The sequence below is a fragment of the Podarcis gaigeae genome (genome assembly GCF_964106915.1).
Source record: "Podarcis gaigeae genome assembly, chromosome: 4".
NCBI classification, from domain to species: domain Eukaryota; kingdom Metazoa; phylum Chordata; class Lepidosauria; order Squamata; family Lacertidae; genus Podarcis; species Podarcis gaigeae.
This window is the reverse complement of record NC_139677.1, coordinates 62,886,668-62,900,493: the sequence shown is the minus strand read 5'-3', so window position 1 is coordinate 62,900,493 and position 13,826 is coordinate 62,886,668. Positions and strand designations below refer to the sequence as shown.

General features: G+C 40.0%; 1 protein-coding gene across 2 annotated transcripts in view; it reads left to right on the top strand.

Moving 5' to 3' along the window:
• Positions 1-13,826, top strand: part of ROBO1 (roundabout guidance receptor 1) — a 591,421-nt gene that overhangs the window by 109,630 nt on the left and 467,965 nt on the right. The gene's annotated exons all lie outside the window — the stretch shown is intronic.

Below are 13,826 nucleotides of genomic sequence, written 5' to 3'. Positions count from 1 at the left end.
GGCGCGACGGCAGCAGGAGGCCCCATTAGCTAAAGTGGTGCTTCAGGTTAAGAACAGTTTCAGGTTAAGAATGGACCTCTGGAACGAATTAAGTTCTTAACCCGAGGTACCACTGTATATCCAAATTGTAACAGCTTCCATTCCATTGCTGGCACAAGTGTGCAACTGCCATTGTGTGAAGTATCTCTGAGAAAAGCAAATATACTTTGAGACTCACAGAAGAGAGTAAAGATTACATCCAAGAGGAACAGGTGTGTTCTGCTGTTCTGTGTTCAGGATCACACTCTTCCACATACCACACAGTAGGCCACATACCACACAGCATAGGCTAAAATAAATGTATGTATAGACATAGTCAGGATATGGATTTGCTTGGAAATATGTGCTTCATGTCTTTTGCTTATAAAGCCAACATACTATTTCTATTTACTAATTCTATTATCACAGAAGTAGGTTTTTTAAAAATGGTATTTAAGAATATGCACATCCATGTATGTGGTGTAAAATGATTACAGGATTTTGCCTTTCTTGTGAAATAATATAGATATATCTTCTGTGTTCCATACCATTTAAATCCCAGATCTGAATATTATGGGTCTCATTCTAACTTCTAATGATAATGTTAATTTAACTCTTCATTACATTGATTGCACCGGCACTATTAAAATCCTGTCATTAGTTCCCATTAGTCTCTCTTGAACAAAGAAGGTATTTTGTACTTTCCTGAAGGGGAAAAAATGAGCTCATCTGACACACCAAAAGCTCACACAAAAAAAGCCTAAATTTTGTTAAAGTGCATGTGGCAGGGAAACCCTGCGTCTACAGTGAGGTAATTGATAATTTGTGAAACCTTTGTATGTGCTTGTGTGAAAAGCTTGCCAGATAGACAATCCCTTGGTGTATTGGAGTAGCATGCAGTACAGATGTAAGAGAGATCATGGTGTCACTCAGTAAGGAATCCTGTTGGTATGATTGACACATAAAGCAAGATTTTTTGCCATTCTGATATATTTTCATGTGGAGGGATACCTCAAAGGCGCACTGTTGGAATAATCCCTCCCTATTGTCATCTGTTAAGGGGATTTTTATTCTAATGAAAGCGATCTGCCTTGTGTGCAAATAAGTAGCCTTTTCTGTTTGATATGCACAGAAATTCAATCAGATGCTTAATTACATCTTAACATGAGTTCCAAACAGCTGGCTAATTCCCTTGTTTCTGATTAAAGAGATTACAAAAATAAAATTTAACATTGCATTTACATACCGCTCTAAAAGAAACATTTGCACATAAGTTTTAGTCATTTAGGAAATCCATGTCTGCTCAGCACTGGGAATCAAAGCTTTTAGCACTTGAATCACTGAGTGATGATATGGGGCTTTAGATGGAAATAGTTGGTTCATGGATCTAGCCATAGAAAATACTGACTGCTTTTTGATTGTTTAGCTAAAGACAGGGTCCTTGTTAATTTTTAAACAGTTATAACATCTACTACATTACATTTTAAAATATGTAATGATGGTAACAGTAATGGCAAGGAGTGCTTACTAATGTTCACGCACTCCAGTATATCAGTCATTCTGAGTACCCCTTCCCACCCCTATTATTAATGAGAAGTCAATCACACATTGAATGAGTAGTTTCAAGATCCCAACATACACTTTAAAGGTAATGCTTAAGCATATACTGCATATACTGTCACCATTCTTCAGGAGCAGAGTGACCACTGTCATATTGCACAGGGGAGAGTGTGGGAGGGTAGCACATGTATTTGATGCCTTGCCTATTTCATCATATTAGGGCACTTTGAACCCAACTATCTTAGATGATATACTGTATAATGCACTGGAAGGTGTGACGTCCACAGATGTTTGGTAGCCAGAAGCGACCTGTATGAGCTGAACTGTCAGGCTGTTTCAAACATTATTACTAGTGTTTGCATTTTTCTTTCATACAAATACAGTTAGCATTAAGGCATAATTTCACAATGTGCAATAGAACTATGTAATTTTTTTAAAAAAGGCAAAATATAATGTGAAAGTTAAAGGTAAAGGACCCCTGGACGGCCAAGGCCAGTCGAATCCGATAAAATAAATGTGATAAAATGTTACTAAGTCCACAAATACTACTACCCTCCTAGCTGAAGAATACTCGTAATATTTCAGAAATCTGCTGAAGTTATCATTCTCTGAGTACCTCCAAGCATTAGATAACAATCATTCTCGATAAGAGTTTATATAATGGAAGGTATGTAAAAAATAAATTGCAGCATGACTAGTCTAACAGTGTGGTTATGGTTGAGAAAACATTTCATTATAAGCCGCTGTCTTGGTAGAATGAGTGAAATTAAAGATGCATAGAACCATTTGGGTCATCTGGTATATTCAGTTTGAAGCAATGTAACATTACATGCAACATGGCATAGTCTGGTTGCTTTAAAAAAAAATCTTAAGTTTTAAAAGCAAATAAAGCCTCTAAGCACTTAAGCAAATTGTTTCAACTAATTTGGGTTTGATATGCTTATTGGTACTCATTGTAATAGACTATTATAAACTTCTGCCTAAGTTTTAAAACATTACCTGATGTTTTAAGCTGCTGTAGTAAATAGACCTATACCGTAATCCAGGGATAGCCAACATGGTTTCATCCAAATATTGTTAGAATAAAACTCTGAAATCTGACCATTAGCCATGCTGGCTTGGGCTGATGGAATTTGGAATTCCAGCAACATCTGGAGGGCATCATGTTGGCCACCTCTGCAATAATCTCTTGCCGGTGGCAGACTTTGGGTTGTCAAATTTCAGCAGCATCCTGTGCAACACTAAAGTTCAGTGCCCCCTGCCTCTTGTGCTCTGATCTACAGCATTGATGTGGCACCTCCTGCAGCACAGCACCTAGTGTGGCTGAACTGGTCACACTACCTTTAAAACACCTCTGGTCTTGTTGGCAGCCATACAGCTTTGATACTGTGTGAATATCATAGTTCTTTATCTGTGGGCTGGCATCTCACATATCACATCATATTTAGTCACCATTTCAACACCTAAATTCGTGGACAATAGAGCCACGAGGAGGAGAAGGAAAGAAGGAAAATTTGGAATAGTCCACATGATAGTTATCACACGGTTCCTCAAAATGTCTTCTATATTGCAGATTTGTTTATAGAGATTTTTGAAACAGATGTGCTCTGATGGTTTGGGATGTTTTCTGTACATAATTTTCAGCTGCAGGGTCTTTGTTTTAGTTATCCTTTTTATTTTTCATGTTGTAGCTTTGTATGTGATTTGATTTGGGTGTGTGTTATCCTAGCTTGCTTGGATGTAAAAAAAAAAGTAATAGAAATGCAAAATGCAAATAATAGTACGGCTCTGAATGTATATTCATATGTGAGAGTGATATTGTAGCATAAGCAATTTTGCCTTTGAGTACACTTTGAGTAGAAAACTTTGTTCCCACATTTTAATCATAAATACCTGGTCTACCCTGAATTCAGCAAATTTTATATTGCAATTTCTCTGACTGGCTGAGCTGAAAAAACTCAACTGGTTTAATGTTTGTTTTCATTGAAATCAGAAACCAGTTCAGTTTTCTGTCAAATTCCCATTGACTTTTATCCTTCTGACTAATCATTCCTGTGCTAAGCCCTAAAGGGACAAACAAAATATGCAAAAAGAGGTATACTTTTCTCTGCAAAAAAGAAAAGCAGGAAATTACTGCTGGTTGGTCTATTTGTATGTGTATGGTCAGTTGTTGCTAATAAATTATAGAGCAACTAACAGAGAGATCTGTCTGTGAATGAAACAGAAACAGTCCCCAGTGTTGTTTAGTCATCATTTGAATTATTTATTACATCTAGGCATATTGGAATAATTTGAGTTTGCAATGGAAGGCTTTTAAAATATCAGTCCTTGCCCTACTCTGCCATCTAGTGTTCACCAATCGTATTTCAGTTTTTTCAAATGGAAGGCAAATGTAACTCTTGCCTTTAAAATCATTTGTGGTAAGACTAATTTGGTGTTCAGTTATATTAAAATTTTAAATTTATAAGGCCTAAGAATAATGGTACCTTCAATATCTCTTCAATATTACAGATATTGTTGGTGCTGAATTATCTATTTCAACTAAAAATCATCAACTAATCATCTGAAAAGTTTGCATAGTCAGAAAACGGCACATTATTTTGTGTATTTAGACAGTTATTCTTAATTTTCAAATTTGAAATGAAGCTATTAACAGAAAAATCCTGTTTCACGTGCAAAATACATGGATAGGCATATAAAATGTTAGACATCTGTTGTTAGAACATATCCTGTAGCAAAACAAAGTTACATCTACTTCTACTGTCCCTCTGGCCTTAGATTGACTGCTAGGAAATGTTATTCAGAGGAAGCCCCTGTCTAATCACTCATACCCACCTTGAATTTAAGTAGATTCTCCAGGTAAGACTGCTCTCAGGAGGCTGCCAATATGGATGTGCCCCCTGGCTATCTCATCAACTATCTTTCAATGACACATATCCCGGCTTTGATCAAACTCTTCACCCTCCCTTCCACCTTTCCTTCAGCTTCCCAGCGTCCTTTATGCTTCCATCATCTATCCACTTCAGATCCATAATTGGTGCTTTATTTCTCACCATTCTCAAAGTTTTATGTCCAAATATCTTAAACTACACTCACATTTCTTTCTTGCCTGACCCCCCTCTACTTTTGTTTCACATCCTTGAAAAGATACTAACCCTATCACAATATTACCTGTATCTTGGTTTCATACTAGTGCAAGGTGTGTAGAGTTCTGCCAATTTTTCCCCTCCTTCCTTCCTTCCTTCCTTCCTTCCTTCCTTCCTTCCTTCCTTCCTCTTTCTTTCTTTCTTTCTTTCTTTCTTTCTTTCTTTCTTTCTAACCCAAAGTAGTTGTTTTCTTTCTCTTTTCTTTCCATCTCAAAATTTTCCCTCATGTTTTTCTCTCTCCTCTAGATGGAAAGATAAAATCATTTCCCCCAGGCATGTTATGAGTTGTATAATGGAAAAGGAGGGATTAAACAGCCTCTCTCCACACTCAGTTCTTTTGCTGCAACTTGCAGCAGACTGCTTTGGAATTAAAACAGGAGAAGAAGGTGAAGATTGCACAGGAACAATCAGCAGATCAGGCAGTTCCACAAAAGATTAATCAGAGTCTGTAAATGCCAGTACAGCGGTACCTCGGGTTACATACACTTCAGGTTACATACACTTCAGGTTACAGACTCCGCTAACCCAGAAATAGTGCTTCAGGTTAAGAACTTTGCTTCAGGATGAGAACAGAAATTGTGCTCCGGTGCAGCGGCAGCAGCAGGAGGCCCCATTAGCTAAAGTGGTGCTTCAGTTTAAGAACAGTTTCAGGTTAAGAACGGACCTCCAGAACGAATTAAGTACTTAAATACTGTTCATTCCTTATTATATTACAGCATTACAGAGAGCACTTTTAAATGTGGTCTTTTAAATGTGATTGTGGAAGTGGGGTTATAGATATTATTATTATTATTATTATTATTATTATTATTATTATTATTACTACTACTACTACTACTACAGTGGTACCTCTAGTTGCAGACACAATCCGTTCCAGGGTGCTGTTCGCACCCCAAAAAGTCTGCAACTAGAGTGGTGCTTCTGCGCAAGCGCGGAGCGAGCAGAATGCTTCTGCGCATGCACAAAGCACACAGAATGTTTCAGTGCATGCACACCGGAAGTATACACTTCTGGGTTTGCTGCGTTCGCAAGCTGAAAAGACACAACATGAACCTAATGCAACACGAAGTACGACTGTATCATCATCATCATCATCATTTTAATTATTATTATGTATTTGGTGTTCTTATTTTGTATTTTTATGTTGTGAAACACCCTGTGATCTTCAGATGAAGGGTGGCATACAAATTTAACAAACAAACAAACAAACAATGTTTTGCTTTCTCGCGAAATTATAAATTGGCACCTTAAAATGTGAAATGTGTTTACATACATCATACATCATTTTATTTTATTTCTGTGCTTTGTTTCCATAGTTAAGACTATGCTCAAGGCAGTTTACAACATGAAAAAATACATACTGTATTTTTCGCCCTATAGGACGCACCTTTTCCCCTCCAAAAATGAAGGGGAAATCTGTGTGCATCCTATGGGGCTAATGCAGGCTTCAGGGAGCTATCCGCAAGCCTGGGGAGCCCGCGGGAGTTCCCGCAGGGCTCCCTAGGCTGCGGATAGCAGCCTACTGCCCTGAGCGCGGGGCTCACTGAAGCAGAGCGCCCCGCGCTTCAGGCAGATATCCGCAGGGCTCCCTAGGGAGTTCCCGCAGGGCTCCCTAGGCTGCGGATAGCAGCCTACTGCCCTGAGCGCGGGGCGCACTGAAGCAGAGCGCCCCGCGCTTCAGGCAGATATCCGCAGGGCTCCCTAGGGAGTTCCCACAGGGCTCCCTAGGCTGCGGATAGCAGCCTGCTGCCCAGAGGTTGGGGGGGGAATAATTTTTTTCCCTTTATTTCCCCGCCCAAAACAAAACTAGGTGTGTCCTATGGGCCGGTGTGTCCTATAGGGCGAAAAATGCGGTAATTACATATATAACAAAAGTAGTCATAAACAATAAATAAAACACATCAAAAAATACACAACCAAATTGAGAAATATGCACACAAATCATAGGAAGATCTATAAATAAATAATATATATATATGTATATGTATATATATATATATAACACATCAAGAACCCATCCCTCCCAACAACCTCTTCCGCAACAATACCCCAATCCAAGATCAGTTTTGCAGTGTCAGCTTTAGTAGCTGGAGTCAGTCAAATCTCTGCCCTCCCAAGCCAAGTGGGAAAAAGCCTGCAAGGCAGGGAGGGGGTCTTCCAAGACTCACAGCCAAGATTGTTTAGTAGTGGTCATGTGGAAAAGCTCAGCTAGACCTAGAATGGATTCAATTCTGTATTCAAATGCAGTGGCTTTAAATAGAGAGAAAAACAGGATATTAGCCTGGAGTGATAGAAATATCAGGCTGTCTGGAATGAAATAGGACAACAGACCACCTTATATCCCTCTGTGGTTCCTCAACTACTATCCAGTTGTACCTCAGGTTAAGAACTTAATTCGTTCTGGAGGTCCGTTCTTAACCTGAAACTGTTCTTAACCTGAGACACCACTTTAGCTAATAGGGCCTCCCACTGCCGCCACGCCACTGCTGCACGATTTCTGTTCTGATCCTGAAGCAAAGTTCTTAACCCAAGGTACTATTTCTGGGTTAGCGGAGTCTGTAACCTGAAGCGTCTGTAACCTGAAGCATCTGTAACCCAAGGTACCACTGTACTGTCTCTGAACATGGAGGCTTCTCCCCCCCTTCAATTATGGCTAGCAGCTATTAATAGAGTTCTCCATCAGGCTGCAGCAGGACAGAGCGGAAACAGGGCCACCCCATTAGGACACAGCAGTTTATTCAATTTTCCTGCCATTTCCCTGTTTATTTTTGCATTACATTTGAGCTTTTACATGTCATAAAAGCCACTTCAGTAAATCTAGCAGAATAAAGCGCAAGTTTAGCGCTCATTTCCATGTTATTTGCTTCCAGAAACAAATCCAGGCTGCAGACACTGAAAATCACAGTTTTGTGTAGGGATGTGTACTCTAGGGTCCTGCAGGGTATGGGTCAACAGTTAGTATTCCTTTCATTCAAGTGGCTTTCCTTTAGGTAGCAGAGGGTGAGATGGGAAGCAGAACCTTCTGTCTCTCTTTGAACAGTTTCCATTAAAGCTGGCCCTTATGAGAATTTGGTCGCTTTAATGACTCATGCCTAAGCTCATTTTCCCCCTTCTTCCCTTCCTTTTTCCTTTTGTGTTATGTCTTGGAATAAAAGTGTGAAGATATGAAATATAGGGTGTAGTGTGGAATTAACCTCAATCAAAGGGAGGGGTGGGGAAAATACAGAGTTTACATGTAGTGCTAAGCCAAACATTCTGGCTCTCAAGGAGGAGGTTGCTGCAATTTTGCTCCTCTCTGATCCTTCAGACAGGGTGCCAGATAACCAAGGTTTTGTTGAAATGTACAGAAGCCCCACATCAAGCACTCAAGAGTCAAAATGTATTTTAGGTAGCGCTTTATTCCAATTGCGGTCTTGCATCATCATAAAGCAGTCTTCTTAGATCCAGGAATCAGCATGTGCAGGTGGGATTGCATAGAGGGGAAAAGACAGCGTGGAGAAGTCAACCATACCTCTTTATACTAGCTGGACAGGGGTGCCAACTTAAATAAACTGGAGATTCACTCGGGACAATGCCATTATCCAAGAGGCTGTGTGCTATAGCCTCTCTTTGTAAAGTTTGAAATAAAAAGGACTGTAAGAAACTTTTCCTTGTCTTTCTTTAAAAACATATTTTTATTAAAGATTTCTCGGTATGTGCAATGTCTCTTTTTCCAAGTTACATTTTCTACAGATCAGTTCCATTTGTTGACACATTAGTGTTACGTAAGGGAGAAAATGGGGAAAGGTGGAGGGGGGAAAGGTGAGTGGAGTGGGATGGCAATGTTTCTATTCTGCTTAGTGTATGTGTGGGGTTTTGTGTCAGCCTCACTAGTGTGGGTTCTCTTTACTATTCGCTTGTATTCCTTTGGTGGTGAGAGGGGTTTTCCTTGTCTTTATCCTTATACCTTCCTGGGCAACCAGCCAGGAGCTGCTGATAGCTTCCTGACGGTGGAGGGGTGCTCAAATATTTTATCGGGGGACCCGAAGGGACCTTAGCCCCTAGGAATTGACTCCTATGTAGTTGGCTGTAGACCAATTAGACAACTCCCCGCATCTCGTGATGCTGACTCATCACATGATGCTAAGTCGGCACTTCCACGTAGTGTTAGCTCCTTGGTATCCACAACGCTTACTGTGTCCTCCAAACTAGGATCTGTAGCCATGGGTTTTTCCATTACCAGTGGACTATCACTTGGTGACAACACAGAAGCAGAATTCTTTCTTATATACAGTACACTAAATCAAAGTTGGGTGGCAGGGAAGGGGGATCCCTCATCTGTAGATCTGTGCCAACTTATCGCTATAGTGATAACCTGGATCAGTGTGTACTCAATGGGCTTCCAGTTGGTTGCTCTTTGCTTAATAGTTTTATTTATAGCTTATAGTTCTACTTTGTTTTATTTAGATTTTAAAAAGTCTTATTTGAATGCTGCTACTGTATTCTTATGGAACACAGGTGGCTCTGTGGTCTAAACCACAGAGCCTAGGGCTTGCCGATCAGAAGGTCAGCGGTTCGAATCCCCGTGATGGGGTGAGCTCCAATTGCTCAGTCCCAGCTCCTGCCCACCTAGCAGTTCGAAAGCACGTCAAAGTGCAAGTAGATAAATAGGTACCGCTCCAGCGGGAAGGCAAACGGCGTTTCCGTGCACTGTTCTGGTTTGCAAGAAGCGGCAACCCTAGAGTTGTCTGTGACTGGACCTAACGGTCAGGGGTAAGAGGTTTCTTTTCAGTAGCATATACAATTTATAAAGAAAGGAAAGAAAAAGTGTAGGGTGTCAGTCATATCTGATATGCTGATAGGCTGCCCTGTTCAAACCTAGAACATGTTCTAGCTAACCCCAGCCTTTCAAGAATTGGTTTTGATTAGAGATGGGTAGGTCTGCATCATTTCATTCTGTAACCATTCTGAAAACTGTTTGTTCGAATGTTAATCTCCACTGTCTTTCAGTAGCACACTACAAACATTTTACAAAGTTCTGTGAAGTATGTATCCACATATGCATCTGTTTACTTATTTGAAGCCATAAAAGGTGTTTCTTGCAGGATTTTCTCTTTTCTTACTTGGATTGACAGATATAATGATCTGGTGCCAATGATTTGTTATGTTTGTGTATTTTGCGAAGTTTCATATGCAAAGTGGCAATTGTATACAACTAGGGTGGGAAACAAACATGGGCCTGCTCAGAAATCCACATGCAGAACCAGCCAGCCACTGTCTCCCACCGTATGTGTAGCAAGAGGCTAACTGCAATTGAACAGACCATAGCCACAGAACAAACAGATCAGATAGACAAATGGACTAGAATTTGAATGCATATATGTGCTGTAATACATGCGGCCGGGGGGGGGGGGGAGAGAAATATTTTATTAGTGTCTGCATCTAGGAAGCACATACAAAACTAATGCTCAAATTTATATTCAGGCAGTTTTGTTTGATAAAGGCAGACTAAGTTATTTCATTGTGAATTTGGGTTGAAGAGAATATTGGAAGAATCCCTGGTTGAGACTGCTGAGTTGTAAAGAGTACTCTGCGTGTGGTACTCCACGTGAAGTGCTGCTTCACCTTAGAACTGAAGAGATGGAAGGGACCCTGAGGGTTATATAGTCCACCCCCCTTGCAATGCAAAAATATTCAGGTGACCCTATATCATATGGACTGAGCTGTGGCACTCAAAATTATCCCCAGTAGTAGTAAACTAGGTGATATGCTGACCAGCAGGACATGAAACTGAAACCTGCATATCTTGAGGAATTCCCAATCCATAAACAAACTGGTTTATAAATTTAAAGAAAACTAAAAACCAGCTGAATGAATGCTCTGTATTCTTACTGCTTTCTGTAAGACACAGAATAAATGGAAACATTGGGCTTCCTCAAATAAAAATGAACTTTTCCCCACAAAGACCTTAAAGTTTCAGAAGCCCTGACAGATTTCCCTGAAAAGGAGGAATTGCAGCCAGAGGTTCCCATCGGGCTCATGCGCATGCACACACCACCACCACCAGAGTTGCTTTGCATGTTTCAAGTCTGTTCTCTCTTCACAGCTAAAATACCTCTTGGGTGAGGTGATTAATTAAGATAAGAGGAATAGTACTTATTTAGATCGTAATTAATTTCCCTGAAAGGACTCTTTAAGTTGCAAAGCGGGGAGGTTTCCTGAAACTTAAAATACGCTGGAATTTTTATAGTACATATAAATGATTGTCACGGTACATATATCTAACCATGTGCATCTCTACCTCAGGTTTTTCGTGACCGCTCTTCAATTTTCTTAAACCCACTTCTGAATTGGTATTTTATACTCTGCAGAAAATACAAATTACGAGCATTTTACATCAGTTCTGAATAGCATGCTCATGTTTAACAACAAAGGATGGTAAGAGAGAGTTTGGAGTTGGATTTGATATCCCACCTTTCATTCCCCTTCAGGAATCTCAAAGCAGCTAACAACCTCCTTTCCCTTCCTCCCCCCCCCCCCAACAAACACTCTGTGAGGTGAGTGGGGCTGAGAGACTTCACAGAAGTGTGACTGGCCCAAGGTCACCCAGCAGCTGCATGTGGAGGAGCAGAGACGCGAACCCAGTTCCCCAGATTAGGAGACTACCGCTCTTAACCACTACACCACACTAGTAGTAATTATGGACAGATTTTGCTCTAGCTTCTATTGAAAAAGTTATGATTTAAAGAGGTGTGTGCCTTTAGAACTGGCATGAGGAGAATTAGGGCTCTTCCACAGTTTTTTTGCCCTGCACTTTCTAGGCACAGGTCTGCATTTTCTCCAGAAAACTCCACTCTTTAAAGCTGAATTGGTTTTTCATGGATTTCTGTTTGCTCTGATTCAGCAGTAAATAGTGGGGTTTTGTGGGGGAAGCACCTACATGGAGCTTTAAAATATAGAACTGTACAGTCATACCTCGGCTCCCGAACGCCTTGGGAGTCGAACATTTTCGGCTCCCCAACGATTGAAAACCAGAAGTGACTGTTCCAGTTTTCAAATGTTCTTTTAGAAGCCAAACGTCCGATGGGGCTTCCACGGCTTCTGATTGGCTTCAGGAGCTTCCTGCAGCCAATTGGAAGCCGCGCTTTGGAAGTAAAACATTTTGGAATTTGAACGGACTTCCGGAATGATTCTGTTTGACTTCTGAGGTACAACTGTACCTAGAAATATGGCACAAAATGAGATCTACAAGCGCCCACCATGTTAAGCCTTGGGTATCTGTTAGGAATGTGAGCAGAAAAGAATTCTTACCTTGGAACATACCTCACTGGCTTGGGATTACCTTGGCTTGGTGCCTCAGACTAACGTCATGCTTCTCAGATCTAAGGCAGAAGTTTTCCCCACCTAATTTCCCAAAACTTTTTCCACTGGCTACATGGAGAAAATCATCCAGCACCTATCATTTATTTTTTTATGGATTTGTATAAAGTTTGTAGTCATTGTATAGTTTATGAGCAGTCAAAGGTTGCCAAATTTCAGACAAGTAGGTACAGGGAATTTTGTGCTAGGCAACTTTAAAATCTGAGAGGGGATTTTTTGTTTTGTTTTAAAGGTTTGGTGCCCTGCCCTGTGGTTTTGTGGGCAATTTAAAAGCTGTTGTGCTACCATAACTAGTTGTTTGAATACTACCTCACGTCTCTAAAGTTATTTACACTGGTGTATGTGTCTTCTGCAGTAAGTCCTGGAGAGCAGACATAGGCAAACTCCGGCCCTCCAGATGTTTGGGACTACAATTCCCATCATCCCTGACCACTGGTCCTGTTAGCTAGAGATGATGGGAATTGTAGTCCCAAACACCTAGAGGGCCAGAGTTTGCCTATGCCTCCTGTAGAGTTTAGGTAAGGTTTACATGTATAGTACTGATACATACATATTTATTTGCCCTTCTTTTTGAAAGGATAATGAAAATGAAGAAGGATTTAGAAGAAGAAAAGAGGGAAAGTAAAGAAAAAAACAAGAATAGCTAGCCATGGCATTGATGATGTAATGGGGTTGGTTACTACAAGGAAAGTCTTCTATGCTGTGGCTGCACTGAGATTTTAAAAAAAATTCCGCTGGGTATTTTGAAATATAACTTCACTAGCTCTTTTCATATAACTTTTAATTCATGAGCTGTGACAGCTAAGAGGGGTTTCGCCAACTGATCTCTACCAGAGGACCTAGTAGCAACTTCCCTCTTTTTCAGTGTAGTTCATTTGGTTAGGATAGCATAATGTAAATCCAGTACTTTTTTCCAAAAAATGTTAAGGGATACTCTCATTTTGACTCAAGAAAGCCACCATTTTATAGTTCAAATCAGGGAAAATAAATACAGTAAATGGACAAAACTACAAAAAATCACAAAATGCATCCCCCCAGAAAAAAGCACTGTATAAATCTATTACAGACATTATTATATGGCTCTTTAGTCACATAATTAAAACTCTAATTATTATTTTTTTCTTGAGATAGCATGGCTTAAATATCAAGTGCATATATGCAGCATTTACAAAGATTTCTTTCCCCTGGGTGTCAAAAGCATGTCAATGACATTTCAGAATAATCCTCCAGTTCTAAAGGCACCTAGAGAATATATTACATGAGCAATCAACAGCTGCAGAATAACAAGTCAAGGTACTAAAAAAATAAAAATCATGTGTTTCTATAATAAATATGAAAGGATTTTAAAAGGAATAAGTCTATAGCCTATAGAATATACAATGATAATCTCATGTGACTTTACTGTAAAGCAAGCACTGTGTATAGTATCACATCTGAGTATTGTAAAATGACTACCTGTACTCAGAGGATTTATCTTTAAAAAGCTGGCTGCACCGCAACAATGCAATACAATAATATGGGTGCCCCAAACCATTATATCCTGGAGATGAAGATAGTTTACAACATGTGTGCTTTAGAAAGCATGCCAAATGTGTTCTAATTTACAAAATCCTCTTCAGTTGCATATAGTTGAGAAAGGGCATCTCCTTGTGCGGCTGCTCAGAGAGCAAATTCTATTTATCCATCTTTCTTTTGTCAGGATTTGTTGTGCAGTTCATGCCTGCAATGGAAAATAACTACACG